The sequence below is a fragment of the Mobula birostris genome, unplaced genomic scaffold (assembly GCF_030028105.1).
Source record: "Mobula birostris isolate sMobBir1 unplaced genomic scaffold, sMobBir1.hap1 scaffold_420, whole genome shotgun sequence".
Classification (NCBI taxonomy): Eukaryota; Metazoa; Chordata; class Chondrichthyes; order Myliobatiformes; family Myliobatidae; genus Mobula; species Mobula birostris.
In genome coordinates this window covers 221,818-240,236 of record NW_027277297.1, presented here as the reverse complement: position 1 = coordinate 240,236, position 18,419 = coordinate 221,818, and the positions used below count along the sequence as shown (strand labels likewise).

At 44.9% G+C, this 18,419-nt stretch overlaps 1 protein-coding gene across 2 annotated transcripts in view; it reads right to left on the bottom strand.

Annotated features, from left to right (window-relative positions):
* Positions 1-3,889, bottom strand: part of cfap100 (cilia and flagella associated protein 100) — a 38,918-nt gene extending 35,029 nt beyond the window's left edge. The window contains exon 1 of one of the 2 annotated variants that reach the window (XM_072250570.1): positions 3,803-3,889. The gene's annotated coding sequence lies outside the window, so the exon portion shown is untranslated. The other variant, XM_072250571.1, reaches the window with a different exon arrangement.
* Between the last annotated feature and the right edge of the window lie 14,530 nt (positions 3,890-18,419).

Here is an 18,419-nt window from a genome sequence, read left to right as displayed (position 1 = left end):
TTCTGACAGGCTGCATCACTGTCTGGTATGGAGGGGCTACTGCACAGGACCGAAAGAAGCTGCAGAAGGCTGAATCTAGTCAGCTCCATGTTGGGTACCAGCCTACAAAGTACCCAGGGCATCTTCAGGGAGCGGTGTCTCAGAAAGGCAGCATCCATTATTGAGGACCTCCAGCACCCAGGGCGCACCCTTTTCTCACTGTTACCATCAGGTAGGAGGTACAGAAGTCTGAAGGCACACACTCAGCAATTCAGGAACAGCTTCTTCCCCTCAGCCATCCAATTCCTAATCGGACATTGAAGCTTTGGACACTACCTCACTTTTTAAAATTTTCAGTATTTCTGTTTTTGCACCTTTTTAAAATCTATTCAATATGTGTAATTGATTTACTTGTTTATTTATTATTATCTCATTATTATTTTTTTCTCTGCTAGATTATGCACTGCATTGAACTGCTGCTGCTAAGTTAACAAATTTCACGACACATGCCGGTGATAATAAACCTGGTTCTGATTCATTGAACCATCTTCGAGAGGCAGTGACTTGAGAAGGTGGTATCCATCACCAAGGACTCTAACATTCCGGGCCATGCCCTCTTCTCATTACTACCATCGGGGAGGAGTTACAGGAGCCTGAAGATGCACGACCATTCAGAAACAGCTTCTTTCCCTTTGCCATCAGGTTTCTGGATGGTCCATGAGCACTAAATTTAGAGTCCTAGGGAAATAAAGCACAGAAACAGGCCCTTTGGTCTATCTAGTCTGTGCTGAACCATCTAAGCGGTCCACTCCCACCAACCTGCACCCAGATCATCCATGTACCTGTGCAAACTTCTCTTAAATGTTAAAATCTAGCTGGTGTGCACCACTTGCGCTGGCAGATCATTCCGCACTCTCACCACCCTCTGAGTGAAGAAGCTTCCTTTTGTTTCCTTCAAACTTTTCACCATTCACCCTTAACACATAACCTCCAGTTGTAGTCCCACCCAACCTCAGTGGAAAAAGCCTGCTTACATTTATCCTGTCTGTACCCCTCAATTTTGTATCAAATCTCCCCTCAGTCTTCCATGTTCCAAGGAATAAAGTCCTGACCTATTCAATCTTTCCTTATAACTCAGGTGCTCCAGTCCCTGGCAACATCCTTGTAAATTTTCTCTGTAGTCTTTCAACCTTGTTTACATCTTTCCTGTAGGCAGGTCACTACCCTATCTTTCGCTGTGTCAGACCTACCCTGGTTGGTGCTACCAAAGTTCAAAACCTCGCATTTTTCTGCATTGAACTCCATCTGCCATGTTTCCAGCTGGTCCAGATCCTGCTGCGACCTCCTCCTCACTGTCCACGACACCCCAACCTCGATGTCATCTGAAAATTTGCTGATTCAGTTAATCGCATTATCATCCAGATCATTGATGTAGATGACAAACAACAACAGCACTCCACTAGTCACAGGCAACCATCTGTGACCACTCTCTGGCCTCTTCCACAGAGCCCAATGTCCAATCCAATCTACTACCTCATTCTGAATGCCAAGTGCTTAAACCTTCCAGACCAGTCTCCCAAGTGGGACCTTTTCAAACAAGTCCATAAGACACAGGAGCAGAATTAGGCCATTTGGCCCATCGAGTCTGCTCTGCCATTCCATCATGGCTGATACTTTTCTGCCCTCCTCGGCCCCACTGCCGGGCCTTTGATGCCACGTCCAATCAAGAAACGATCAAGCTGTGCCTTAAATACACCCAATAACCTGATCTTCACAGCTGCCTGTGGTAATAAATTCCACAAATTCACCACCCTAATGAAATTTCTCTGCATCTCTGTTTTAAATGGACATCCCTCTATTCTGGGGCTGTGTCCTCTTATTCTAGACTCCCCCCCCCCCCATGAGAACATCCTTTCCACATCTACTCTGTCTAGGCCTTTCAACATTCACTGAGATCCCCCCTCATCATACTAAATTTCAGTGAGTACAGACCCAGAGCTATCAAATATTCCTCATATGCTAACCCTTTCATTCCTGGAATCATCTTTGTGAACCTCCTCTTACCCTGCCCAATGCCAGCACATCTTTTCTTAGATGTGGAGCCCAAAACTGTTCACAATACTCAAGGTGAATCCTCACCAGTGCCTTATAAAGCCTCAGCAGCACATCCCTGCTCTTGTATTCTGGACCTCTTGAAATGAGTGCTAACATTGCATTTGCCTTCCTCACCACTGACTCGACCTGCAAGTTAACCTTTGGGGTGTTCTACACAAGGACTCCCAAGTCCCTTTGAATCTCAGATTTTTGGATTTTCTCCCCATCTGAAAAGTAGCCTGCACATTTATTTCTACTGCTAAACTGTATGCTTATGCATTTTCCAACATTGTATTCGTTTGCCACTTTCTTGTCCATTCGCTTAATCTGTCTAAGTCCTTCTGCATTCTACCTGTTTCCTCAACACTACCTGCCCCTCCACCAATCTTCGTATCATCTGCAAACTTGGCAACAAAGCCATCTATTCCATCATCTAAATCATTGATACACAGCATAAAAAGAACACCGACCCCTGTGGAACACCACTAGTCACTGGCAACCAATCAGAAAAGGATCCTTTTATTCCCACTCACTGCCTCCTACCAATCAGCTGATGCTGTAACCAACCCAGTAATTTTCCTGTCATACCATTGGCTCTTAACTTGGTAAGCAGCCTCACGTGTGGCACCTTGTCAAAGGCCTTCTGAAAATCCAAATATACAAAATCCACTGCATCCCCTTTATCTATCCTACTTCCTACTTGTAATCTCCTCAAAGAATTCCAGCAGGTTTGTCAGACAAGATCTTCCCTTCAGGAAACACTGCTGACTTTGGTCTATCTTGTCCTGTGCCTTGCTGAGGCCGCGGTAGACTATATCAACTGCCTTGACTTCAACAATTTTACTGGTAACTTCCTCAAAAACCTCTATAAGATTGGTTAAATGTGACCTACCATGCACGAAGCCACGCTGACTGTTCTGAACAAGTTCATGTCAATCCAAATGCTCATATATGCAGTCCCTTAGAATATTGTTCAGTAACATTCCCACGAGTGATGTCAGGCTCACCGGCCTATACTTCCTGGCTTATTTTTAGAGCCTATGGTCAACAGTGAAACAACATTGGCTATTCTTCAATCCTCTGTTACCTCACCTGTGGCTACGGATGATTTAAATATCTCTGCTAGGCCCCCCCCCCCGTAAAAACCAGAGCACCCAGAGGAAACTCACATGGTCACGGTGAGAACACACACATTCCTTACAGCCAGCAGTGGAAATTGAACCCGGTTGGCTGGTTACCTTACACTAACTGCTAATGTTGCATTGGTATTTGCAAATAACTCTTAACTCTCCTAGCTGGTCCTGGGTTCCAGGCACCAACCTTTTCCCCACACCCTCTCCAGTCTACCCAACGTTTGCTCATACTATGGTCATCTTCTGCAATGACAAAGGCACGCTGGAGAAAATCCAAGTACTTGGAGAAAACTCAGGAGGAGGGTTTCTGATCATACACACCTCTCCAACTGTCTGAACGCTAACTACCGTGCCAGCGTTCTCCCCGCGTGTCCGGGGATCTCGGCTGCACTTCCTCCGTCTGTAACACGTACGGGTTTGCAGTGACCGTGCTGTGACAAAGCAGTCACGCTGTGCACATTGCCCCAACCCTGGCGAGTGCAGCCGCCAGCGCCGTTTGCACGTTCTCATCGACACAGCTGCCAGCGGGCAAGGGCAGAAACGGGAGCCTCGGGGCACGGCGGGGATGCCCAGGGCGAGGGAGCCCGCGGAGTTACCTGGAACAGGGTCGGTGACCTGGAGCCGCTCCTCGCCCACCGGCCTCCACCGCAGGACGCCGGAAGTGGCTTTGTTTGGTTACCACGGCAACCGCGGAAGGTTTGCTTAGCAACGCCCGCGCTGCTGCTGAGTGAAGTGACCGTGTAGTGTCAATGAAATTATTAATAACACGTGATCTCCACGGGCGAGGGGCGGGAACCAAACCCGTGGGGAAGGGTGCGTGCTGACGTCACCGGAGTGACCTGCTGATGAACGACATTACATCATTGAGCTGGTACTCATTACGTCACGCGATTCCGCCAGTTGGCCGTGATGATGACATCCAGTGTGTTTACGTCATAATCTGATGTCATCCGGCGGAAAGTGACGTCGTGACCAGCGGTTTAACGGCTGAAGGTCAGCGACCTAACTTCAGCTGCGGTCTCGGGACCTTCGGCCCGTCGCTTTCCATGCTGACCAAGGTGTCTACCTCGCCACCTCGACATCTCCAGCCGCGGCCAGGTTCCTCCATGGACATCTGCAAGTGTCTTCAAACATTGAATGTACCCACCTCACCTACTGTCTAAACTCTAATTGTACCCACCTCACCAACTGTCTGAACTCTAATTGTACCCACCTCACCAATTGTCTGAACTCTAATTGTACCCACCTCACCTACTGCCTAAACTCTAATTGTACCCACCTCACCTACTGCCTAAACTCTAATTGTACCCACCTCACCTACTGTCTGAACTCTTATTGTACCCACCTCACCAACTGTCTAAACTCTAATTGTACCCACCTCACCAACTGTACCCACCTCACCAATTGTCTAATTGTATCCACCTCACCAACTGTCTGAACTCTAATTGTACCCACCTCACCAACTGTCTGAACTCTAATTGTACCCACCTCACCAACTGTCTAAACTCTAATTGTACCCACCTCACCAACTGTACCCACCTCACCAACTGTCTAAACTCTTATTGTACCCACCTCACCAACTGTACCCACCTCACCAACTGTCTGAACTCTTATTGTACCCACCTCACCAACTGTCTGAACTCTAATTGTACCCACCTCACCAACTGTCTAATTGTACCCACCTCACCAACTGTCTAATTGTACCCACCTCACCAACTGTACCCACCTCACCTACTGTCTGAACTCTAATTGTACCCACCTCACCAACTGTACCCACCTCACCTACTGTCTGAACTCTAATTGTACCCACCTCACCAACTGTCTAAACTCTAATTGTACCCACCTCACCAACTGTACCCACCTCACCAACTGTCTAAACTCTTATTGTACCCACCTCACCAACTGTACCCACCTCACCAACTGTCTGAACTCTTATTGTACCCACCTCACCAACTGTCTGAACTCTAATTGTACCCACCTCACCAACTGTCTGAACTCTAATTGTACCCACCTCACCAATTGTCTGAACTCTAATTGTACCCACCTCACCAACTGTCTGAACTCTAATTGTACCCACCTCACCAACTGTCTGAACTCTTATTGTACCCACCTCACCAACTGTCTGAACTCTAATTGTACCCACCTCACCAACTGTATCCACCTCACCAACTGTCTAAACTCTAATTGTATCCACCTCACCAACTGTCTAAACTCTAATTGTACCCACCTCACCAACTGTCTGAACTCTAATTGTACCCACCTCACCAACTGTCTGAACTCTTATTGTACCCACCTCACCAACTGTCTGAACTCTAATTGTACCCACCTCACCAACTGTCTAAACTCTAATTGTACCCACCTCACCAACTGTACCCACCTCACCAACTGTCTAAACTCTTATTGTACCCACCTCACCAACTGTCTGAACTCTTATTGTACCCACCTCACCAACTGTCTAAACTCTAATTGTACCCACCTCACCAACTGTACCCACCTCACCAACTGTCTAAACTCTAATTGTACCCACCTCACCAACTGTCTAAACTCTAATTGTACCCACCTCACCAACTGTCTGAACTCTAATTGTACCCACCTCACCTACTGTCTGAACTCTAATTGTACCCACCTCACCAACTGTCTGAACTCTAATTGTACCCACCTCACCAACTGTCTAAACTCTAATTGTACCCACCTCACCAACTGTCTGAACTCTAATTGTACCCACCTCACCAACTGTACCCACCTCACCAACTGTCTAAACTCTTATTGTACCCACCTCACCAACTGTCTGAACTCTAATTGTACCCACCTCACCAACTGTACCCACCTCACCAACTGTCTAAACTCTAATTGTACCCACCTCACCTACTGTCTAAACTCTAATTGTACCCACCTCACCAACTGTCTAAACTCTAATTGTACCCACCTCACCAACTGTCTAATTGTACCCACCTCACCAATTGTCTAATTGTACCCACCTCACCAACTGTCTGAACTCTAATTGTACCCACCTCACCAATTGTCTGAACTCTAATTGTACCCACCTCACCAACTGTACCCACCTCACCAACTGTACCCACCTCACCAACTGTCTAATTGTACCCACCTCACCAACTGTCTGAACTCTAATTGTACCCACCTCACCAACTGTCTAAACTCTAATTGTACCCACCTCACCAACTGTACCCACCTCACCAATTGTCTAATTGTACCCACCTCACCAACTGTCTGAACTCTAATTGTACCCACCTCACCAATTGTCTGAACTCTAATTGTACCCACCTCACCAACTGTACCCACCTCACCAACTGTCTAAACTCTAATTGTACCCACCTCACCAACTGTCTAAACTCTAATTGTACCCACCTCACCAACTGTCTGAACTCTAATTGTACCCACCTCACCAACTGTCTGAACTCTTATTGTACCCACCTCACCAACTGTCTGAACTCTAATTGTACCCACCTCACCAACTGTCTAAACTCTAATTGTACCCACCTCACCAACTGTCTAAACTCTAATTGTACCCACCTCACCAACTGTACCCACCTCACCAACTGTCTAAACTCTTATTGTACCCACCTCACCAACTGTCTGAACTCTTATTGTACCCACCTCACCAACTGTCTGAACTCTAATTGTACCCACCTCACCAACTGTACCCACCTCACCAACTGTCTAAACTCTAATTGTACCCACCTCACCTACTGTCTAAACTCTAATTGTACCCACCTCACCAACTGTACCCACCTCACCAACTGTCTAAACTCTAATTGTACCCACCTCACCTACTGTCTAAACTCTAATTGTACCCACCTCACCAACTGTCTAAACTCTAATTGTACCCACCTCACCAACTGTCTAAACTCTAATTGTACCCACCTCACCTACTGTCTAAACTCTAATTGTACCCACCTCACCAACTGTCTAAACTCTAATTGTACCCACCTCACCAATTGTCTGAACTCTAATTGTACCCACCTCACCAACTGTCTGAACTCTAATTGTATCCACCTCACCAACTGTCTGAACTCTAATTGTACCCACCTCACCAACTGTCTAAACTCTAATTGTACCCACCTCACCAACTGTACCCACCTCACCAATTGTCTGAACTCTAATTGTACCCACCTCACCAACTGTACCCACCTCACCAATTGTCTGAACTCTAATTGTACCCACCTCACCAACTGTACCCACCTCACCAATTGTCTGAACTCTAATTGTACCCACCTCACCAACTGTACCCACCTCACCAACTGTCTAATTGTACCCACCTCACCAACTGTCTGAACTCTAATTGTACCCACCTCACCAACTGTCTAAACTCTAATTGTACCCACCTCACCAACTGTACCCACCTCACCAATTGTCTGAACTCTAATTGTACCCACCTCACCAATTGTACCCACCTCACCAACTGTCTAAACTCTAATTGTACCCACCTCACCAACTGTCTGAACTCTTATTGTACCCACCTCACCAACTGTCTAAACTCTTATTGTACCCACCTCACCAACTGTCTAAACTCTAATTGTACCCACCTCACCAACTGTCTGAACTCTAATTGTACCCACCTCACCAACTGTACCCACCTCACCAACTGTCTGAACTCTTATTGTACCCACCTCACCAACTGTCTAAACTCTTATTGTACCCACCTCACCAACTGTCTGAACTCTAATTGTACCCACCTCACCAACTGTACCCACCTCACCAACTGTCTGAACTCTAATTGTACCCACCTCACCAATTGTCTAAACTCTTATTGTATCCACCTCACCAACTGTCTGAACTCTTATTGTACCCACCTCACCAACTGTCTGAACTCTAATTGTACCCACCTCACCAACTGTCTGAACTCTAATTGTACCCACCTCACCAACTGTCTAATTGTACCCACCTCACCAACTGTCTGAACTCTTAATGTACCCACCTCACCAACTGTCTAAACTCTTATTGTACCCACCTCACCAACTGTCTGAACTCTCATTGTACCCACCTCACCAACTGTCTAATTGTACCCACCTCACCAACTGTCTAAACTCTTATTGTACCCACCTCACCAATTGTCTAAACTCTTATTGTACCCACCTCACCAACTGCCTAAACTCTTATTGTACCCACCTCACCAACTGTCTAATTGTACCCACCTCACCAATTGTCTAATTGTACCCACCTCACCAATTGTCTAATTGTACCCACCTCACCAACTGTCTAAACTCTTATTGTACCCACCTCACCAACTGTCTGAACTCTAATTGTACCCACCTCACCAACTGTCTGAACTCTAATTGTACCCACCTCACCAACTGTCTAATTGTACCCACCTCACCAACCGTCTAATTGTACCCACCTCACCAACTGTCTAATTGTACCCACCTCACCAACTGTCTGAACTCTTAATGTACCCACCTCACCAACTGTCTGAACTCTTAATGTACCCACCTCACCAACTGTCTGAACTCTTAATGTACCCACCTCACCAACTGTCTGAACTCTAATTGTACCCACCTCACCAACTGTCTGAACTCTTAATGTACCCACCTCACCAACTGTCTGAACTCTTAATGTATCCACCTCACCAACTGTCTAAACTCTAATTGTATCCACCTCACCAACTGTCTGAACTCTTATTGTACCCACCTCACCAACTGTCTGAACTCTTATTGTACCCACCTCACCAACTGTCTGAACTCTTATTGTACCCACCTCACCAATTGTCTGAACTCTTATTGTACCCACCTCACCAATTGTCTAATTGTACCCACCTCACCAACTGTCTGAACTCTAATTGTACCCACCTCACCAACTGTACCCACCACACCAACTGTCTAATTGTACCCACCTCACCAACTGTCTAAACTCTTAATGTACCCACCTCACCAACTGTACCCACCTCACCAACTGTCTAATTGTACCCACCTCACCAACTGTCTAAACTCTAATTGTACCCACCTCACCAATTGTCTAAACTCTTATTGTACCCACCTCACCAACTGTCTGAACTCTAATTGTACCCACCTCACCAACTGTACCCACCTCACCAACTGTCTAATTGTACCCACCTCACCAACTGTCTAAACTCTTAATGTACCCACCTCACCAACTGTACCCACCTCACCAATTGTCTAATTGTACCCACCTCACCAACTGTCTAATTGTACCCACCTCACCAACTGTCTAAACTCTTATTGTACCCACCTCACCAACTGTCTAATTGTACCCACCTCACCAATTGTCTAATTGTACCCACCTCACCAACTGTCTGAACTCTAATTGTACCCACCTCACCAACTGTCTGAACTCTAATTGTACCCACCTCACCAACTGTACCCACCTCACCAACTGTCTAAACTCTTACTGTACCCACCTCACCAACTGTCTGAACTCTTATTGTACCCACCTCACCAACTGTCTGAACTCTAATTGTACCCACCTCACCAACTGTACCCACCTCACCAACTGTCTAAACTCTAATTGTACCCACCTCACCAACTGTCTAAACTCTAATTGTACCCACCTCACCTACTGTCTGAACTCTAATTGTACCCACCTCACCAACTGTACCCACCTCACCAACTGTCTGAACTCTAATTGTACCCACCTCACCTACTGTCTACATACTGATTGTACCCACCTCACCAACTGTACCCACCTCACCAACTGTCTGAACTCTAATTGTACCCACCTCACCAATTGTCTAATTGTACCCACCTCACCAACTGTCTGAACTCTAATTGTACCCACCTCACCAACTGTCTAATTGTACCCACCTCACCAACTGTCTAATTGTACCCACCTCACCAACTGTCTGAACTCTAATTGTACCCACCTCACCAACTGTCTGAACTCTAATTGTACCCACCTCACCAACTGTCTAAACTCTAATTGTACCCACCTCACCAACTGTCTAAACTCTAATTGTACCCACCTCACCAACTGTCTAAACTCTAATTGTACCCACCTCACCAACTGTACCCACCTCACCAACTGTCTAAACTCTAATTGTACCCACCTCACCAACTGTCTAATTGTACCCACCTCACCAACTGTCTGAACTCTAATTGTACCCACCTCACCAATTGTCTAATTGTACCCACCTCACCTACTGTACCCACCTCACCAACTGTCTGAACTCTAATTGTACCCACCTCACCAACTGTACCCACCTCACCAACTGTCTAAACTCTAATTGTACCCACCTCACCAACTGTACCCACCTCACCAACTGTCTAAACTCTTATTGTACCCACCTCACCAACTGTCTGAACTCTTATTGTACCCACCTCACCAACTGTCTGAACTCTAATTGTACCCACCTCACCTACTGTCTAAACTCTAATTGTACCCACCTCACCAACTGTACCCACCTCACCAACTGTCTAATTGTACCCACCTCACCAACCGTCTAAACTCTAATTGTACCCACCTCACCAACTGTACCCACCTCACCAACTGTCTAATTGTACCCACCTCACCAACTGTCTGAACTCTAATTGTACCCACCTCACCAACTGTCTGAACTCTAATTGTACCCACCTCACCAACTGTCTAAACTCTAATTGTACCCGCCTCACCAACTGTCTGAACTCTAATTGTACCCACCTCACCAACTGTCTGAACTGTAATTGTACCCACCTCACCAACTGTACCCACCTCACCAATTGTCTAATTGTACCCACCTCACCTACTGTCTAAACTCTAATTGTACCCACCTCACCAACTGTACCCACCTCACCAAATGTCTAATTGTACCCACCTCACCAACTGTCTAAACTCTTATTGTACCCGCCTCACCAATTGTCTGAACTCTAATTGTACCCACCTCACCTACTGTACCCACCTCACCAACTGTCTAAACTCTTATTGTACCCACCTCACCAACTGTCTGAACTCTTATTGTACCCACCTCACCAACTGTCTGAACTCTAATTGTACCCACCTCACCAACTGTACCCACCTCACCAACTGTCTAAACTCTAATTGTACCCACCTCACCAACTCTCTAAACTCTAATTGTACCCACCTCACCAACTGTCTGAACTCTAATTGTATCCACCTCACCAACTGTCTGAACTCTTATTGTACCCACCTCACCAACTGTCTAATTGTACCCACCTCACCAACTGTCTAAACTCTTATTGTACCCACCTCACCAACTGTCTAATTGTACCCACCTCACCAACTGTCTAAACTCTTAATGTACCCACCTTACCAACTGTCTGAACTCTAATTGTACCCACCTCACCAACTGTCTGAACTCTAATTGTACCCACCTCACCAATTGTCTAATTGTACCCACCTCACCTACTGTCTGAACTCTAATTGTACCCACCTCACCAACTGTACCCACCTCACCAACTGTCTAATTGTACCCACCTCACCAATTGTCTAATTGTACCCACCTCACCAACTGTCTGAACTCTAATTGTACCCACCTCACCAACTGTCTAATTGTACCCACCGCACCAATTGTCTAATTGTATCCACCTCACCTACTGTCTGAACTCTAATTGTACCCACCTCACCAACTGTCTGAACTCTAATTGTACCCACCTCACCAACTGTACCCACCTCACCAACTGTCTAAACTCTTATTGTACCCACCTCACCAACTGTCTGAACTCTTATTGTACCCACCTCACCAACTGTCTGAACTCTAATTGTACCCACCTCACCAACTGTACCCACCTCACCAACTGTCTAAACTCTAATTGTACCCACCTCACCAACTGTCTAAACTCTAATTGTACCCACCTCACCAACTGTCTAAACTCTAATTGTACCCACCTCACCAACTGTCTAAACTCTAATTGTACCCACCTCACCAACTGTCTGAACTCTAATTGTACCCACCTCACCAACTGTACCCACCTCACCAACTGTCTGAACTCTAATTGTACCCACCTCACCTACTGTCTACATACTGATTGTACCCACCTCACCAACTGTCTAATTGTACCCACCTCACCTACTGTCTGAACTCTAATTGTACCCACCTCACCAACTGTCTAAACTCTAATTGTACCCACCTCACCAATTGTCTAAACTCTTATTGTACCCACCTCACCAACTGTCTGAACTCTAATTGTATCCACCTCACCTACTGTCTGAACTCTAATTGTACCCACCTCACCAACTGTCTAAACTCTTATTGTACCCACCTCACCAACTGTCTGAACTCTAATTGTACCCACCTCACCAACTGTCTAAACTCTAATTGTACCCACCTCACCAATTGTCTAATTGTACCCACCTCACCAACTGTCTGAACTCTTATTGTACCCACCTCACCAACTGTCTAAACTCTAATTGTACCCACCTCACCAATTGTCTAATTGTACCCACCTCACCAACTGTCTGAACTCTTATTGTACCCACCTCACCAATTGTCTAAACTCTTATTGTACCCACCTCACCAACTGTACCCACCTCACCAACTGTCTGAACTCTAATTGTATCCACCTCACCAACTGTCTAAACTCTTATTGTACCCACCTCACCAACTGTCTGAACTCTAATTGTACCCACCTCACCAATTGTCTAATTGTACCCACCTCACCAACTGTCTGAACTCTTATTGTACCCACCTCACCAATTGTCTAATTGTACCCACCTCACCAACTGTCTGAACTCTTATCGTACCCACCTCACCAACTGTCTAAACTCTTATTGTACCCACCTCACCAACTGTCTAAACTCTTATTGTACCCACCTCACCAACTGTCTAATTGTACCCACCTCACCAACTGTCTAATTGTACCCACCTCACCAACTGTCTGAACTCTAATTGTATCCACCTCACCAACTGTCTGAACTCTAATTGTACCCACCTCACCAACTGTCTGAACTCTAATTGTACCCACCTCACCAACTGTCTGAACTCTAATTGTACCCACCTCACCAACTGTCTGAACTCTAATTGTACCCACCTCACCAACTGTCTAAACTCTAATTGTACCCACCTCACCAACTGTCTAAACTCTAATTGTACCCACCTCACCAACTGTCTAATTGTATCCACCTCACCAACTGTCTGAACTCTAATTGTACCCACCTCACCAACTGTCTAAACTCTAATTGTACCCACCTCACCAACTGTCTAAACTCTAATTGTACCCACCTCACCAACTGTCTGAACTCTTATTGTACCCACCTCACCAACTGTCTGAACTCTAATTGTACCCACCTCACCTACTGTCTGAACTCTAATTGTACCCACCTCACCAATTGTCTAAACTCTAATTGTACCCACCTCACCTACTGTCTAAACTCTAATTGTACCCACCTCACCTACTGTCTAAACTCTAATTGTATCCACCTCACCAACTGTCTGAACTCTAATTGTATCCACCTCACCAACTGTCTGAACTCTAATTGTACCCACCTCACCAATTGTCTAATTGTACCCACCTCACCAACTGTCTGAACTCTTATTGTACCCACCTCACCAATTGTCTAAACTCTTATTGTACCCACCTCACCAACTGTCTGAACTCTAATTGTATCCACCTCACCAACTGTCTAAACTCTAATTGTACCCACCTCACCAACTGTCTGAACTCTAATTGTATCCACCTCACCAACTGTCTAAACTCTAATTGTACCCACCTCACCAACTGTCTGAACTCTTATTGTACCCACCTCACCAACTGTCTGAACTCTAATTGTACCCACCTCACCAACTGTCTGAACTCTAATTGTACCCACCTCACCAATTGTCTGAACTCTAATTGTACCCACCTCACCAACTGTACCCACCTCACCAACTGTCTGAACTGTAATTGTACCCACCTCACCAACTGTCTGAACTCTAATTGTACCCACCTCACCAACTGTCTGAACTCTAATTGTACCCACCTCACCAACTGTCTGAACTCTAATTGTACCCACCTCACCAACTGTCTGAACTCTAATTGTACCCACCTCACCAATTGTCTAATTGTACCCACCTCACCAACTGTCTGAACTCTAATTGTACCCACCTCACCAACTGTCTAAACTCTTATTGTACCCACCTCACCAACTGTCTAATTGTACCCACCTCACCAACTGTCTAAACTCTTATTGTACCCACCTCACCAACTGTACCCACCTCACCTACTGTCTAAACTCTAATTGTACCCACCTCACCAACTGTACCCACCTCACCAACTGTCTGAACTCTTATTGTACCCACCTCACCAACTGTCTGAACTCTTATTGTACCCACCTCACCAACTGTCTAAACTCTTATTGTACCCACCTCACCAATTGTCTAATTGTACCCACCTCACCAACTGCCTAAACCCTTATTGTACCCACCTCACCAACTGTCTGAACTCTAATTGTACCCACCTCACCAACTGTCTGAACTCTAATTGTACCCACCTCACCAATTGTCTAAACTCTAATTGTACCCACCTCACCAACTGTCTGAACTCTAATTGTACCCACCTCACCAACTGTCTAATTGTACCCACCTCACCAATTGTCTTATTGTACCCACCTCACCAACTGTCTAAACTCTTATTGTACCCACCTCACCAACTGTCTGAACTCTAATTGTACCCACCTCACCAACTGTCTGAACTCTTATTGTACCCACCTCACCAACTGTCTGAACTCTAATTGTACCCACCTCACCAACTGTCTGAACTCTAATTGTACCCACCTCACCAATTGTCTGAACTCTAATTGTACCCACCTCACCAATTGTCTAATTGTACCCACCTCACCAACTGTCTGAACTCTAATTGTACCCACCTCACCAACTGTCTGAACTCTAATTGTACCCACCTCACCAATTGTCTAATTGTACCCACCTCACCAACTGTCTGAACTCTAATTGTACCCACCTCACCAACTGTCTGAACTGTAATTGTACCCACCTCACCAATTGTCTAATTGTACCCACCTCACCAATTGTCTAATTGTACCCACCTCACCAACTGTCTACATACTGATTGTTCCCACCTCACCAACTGTCTGAACTCTAATTGTACCCACCTCACCAACTGTCTGAACTCTAATTGTACCCACCTCACCAATTGTCTAATTGTACCCACCTCACCAACTGTACCCACCTCACCTACTGTCTAAACTCTAATTGTACCCACCTCACCTACTGTCTAAACTCTAATTGTACCCACCTCACCAACTGTACCCACCTCACCAACTGTCTGAACTCTTATTGTACCCACCTCACCAACTGTCTGAACTCTAATTGTACCCACCTCACCAACTGTCTAATTGTACCCACCTCACCAACTGTACCCACCTCACCAACTGTCTACATACTGATTGTACCCACCTCACCAACTGTACCCACCTCACCAACTGTCTACATGCTGATTGTACCCACCTCACCAACTGTACCCACCTCACCAACTGTCTACATGCTGATTGTACCCGCCTCACCAGCTAAGTTGGCTTCATTTCCCCCTGTTTGACCCTGAACCCTCTTTAACAAAAACTTTCATGTATATGTTTATTTATTAAGTTTCGGTGTGGAATAGGCCCTTCTGGCTGTATCTCAAGGGGGGATCGCTCGGCAAGCTGTCCTGCCCAGCAATCCTTTGATTTGAGCCTAGCCTAGATACGGGACAACTTACAATGACCAATTAACCTACTAACCGGTGTGTCTTTGGACTGTTGGAGGAAACTGGAGCATACGGAGGAAGCCCATGCTCTCACAGGAAGAACAGACAGACTTGCTCACAGAGGATGCCCGAATTAAACTCTGAACTCTGATGCCCTGAGCTGTGTTAACGTTGTAGTAACCATTATGCTACCGTGGCGCCCAGGTTGTACACACAGCCAGAGTATTGTGAGCAGTGTCATGCCCCTTATCTAAAAAAAGGATGTGCTGACATTGGAGGCGGTTCAAAGGAGGTTCATGAGTATGATTCCAGGAATCACTCTTGTCGAGGCCTTTCAACATTCAACAGGTTTCAATGGGATTTCCCATCCCCCCCTTCACTCTTCTGAATTACAGTGGTACAAGCCCAGATCCATCACACGCTCCTCATATAACTGCTCACAAAACTCCAAGTGAGACCTTGCCAGTGCCACATAAGGTGGCAACATTACATCCTTGCTTTCATATTCTGGTCCTCTTGAAGTGAATGCTAACATCACATTTACCTTCCTCACCACTGACTTAACCTACAAATTAACCTTTAAGAAATCCTGCACAAGGACTCCCATGTCCCTTTGCACCTCAGATATTTGAATTTTCTCTCTATTAAGAAAATAGTCTATGAATTAATTTCTACTACCAAAATGCTTTCTGTTGGTTTTTAAAAGCTTCTCAATTCTCTAACTTCCGACTAATTTTTGCTCCATAATATATGCCCTCTTTTCTTTTGTAAACCATGACTGTGTCATCCTTACCTTTTAGATACATCTTTGGGATGTATCTACCCTCTGTCTTCTGAGTTGCTCCCAGAAACTCCAGCCATTGCTGCTCTGCTGTCATCCCTGCCAGTGTCCCCTTCCAATCAATTTTGTATAGCTCCTCTCTCATGCCTCTGTAATTCTCTTGACTCCACAATAATACTGATATATCTGACTTTAGCTCCTCCTTCTCAAATTGCAGGGTGAATCCTCTTCATATTATGATCACTGGCCTCTAACGGTTCCTTTGTCTTCAGCTCCTAATCAATTCCGTTCATCTCACAACACCCAATCCAGATTAGCTGATGCCCTAGTGGGTTTATCCATGAGGTGCTCTTAAAAAGCCATTTGTAGAACTTCAGAAACTCCCCCTCCTGGGATCCAGCACCAACCTGAATTTTCCAGTCTTCTGTATATTGAAATCCCCAATGACACTCATAACATTGCCCTTTCGATTTGCATTTTATATCTACTGCTGTAATTTGTGGATCACATCCTGGCTACCTTTCTGAGGCTTGTATATAAACCCCATCAAGGTCTTCTTACCTCTACCCACAACGATTCTACATCTACCAATCTTATGTCACCTGTTTTAAATGATTTGCTTTCATTTTTTACCAAGAGTCACCCCCACCCCTTTGCCGACCTGCCTGTCATTTTGATATAATGTCCCCAGCTATAATCTTCTTTCAGCCACAAATCAGTGATGCCCACAACATCATACCTGTCAATCTGTAACTGTGCTACAATTTCTATACAAAATTTATAGCCAATTCTCAGGTCAGCAGGAAAGGCTATTGACTGCAGTCTGCCGTCACCGATGGACTTGTATGTGAACAACACAAAGAAGCGGACAGGAAAAATCAATGCAGATATGACCCTCCCAGCAAGCTGCCTTTTCAAATTGCTTTCTTCTGGAAAGCACTATAGGATTATTAAAATAAAAACTTCACACCATCTTAAAAGTTTCTTCGCCCAGGCAATTAATATGATCAACCATTCTAGTTAGCCTTCACCCCCTCTATCTAATATCCCCACTACTGCACTTTAAACCACTTTTTACAATGTTGTTTGGATTGTAAATACATGCTGGTATTTATGTATTTTTGCACATTTTATTCCTTTCTTTTTCAATCTTTTTATTAATTTCAAAATATAGAAACAAAACATAGCAATAATACAAATAATATGAGATGTATTGTTACATTTAAAAAAAGAGTAATTGCAAAACCAAATAGTGGAAATTACCAAAACTCCCATACATGTAGAACTGATCACGAATAATATAAAGCAAAAAAAAAGGAAAAAGACAAAAAAAGAAAAAAAAACCCATCCCAAAAGAAAAAAAAACAACTAAACTAAACTAAAAGACTTGGGCAAAACTAACAACTGAAGAATGGAAAAGAAGAAAACCTCAGCGTCGACGCCTCCACTCCCCTCCAACAACAGTACAGAGAAATAAAACCAGTTTGGAAATGATCAAATTACATCAGGTGAAAATGCTGAATAAATGGCCTCCAAATTTTTTCAAACTTAATAGAAGGGTCATAAACTGCACTTCTAATTTTCTCCAAATTCAGACACACCATAGTTTGTGAAAACCAATGAAATACTGTAGGAGGGTAGATCTCTTTCCAATTCAACAAGATGGACCTTCTAGCTATTAAAGTAAGAAATGCAATCGTCCTTCGTGATGAAGAGGTTAAATTATTTGAGTCTATCATTGGTAATCCAAAGATAGCAGTAATTGGATGAGGTTGTAAGTCTAGATTTAGGACCGTTGAAATAATATCAAAAATATCTTTCCAATATTTCTCCAACAAGGGACATGAC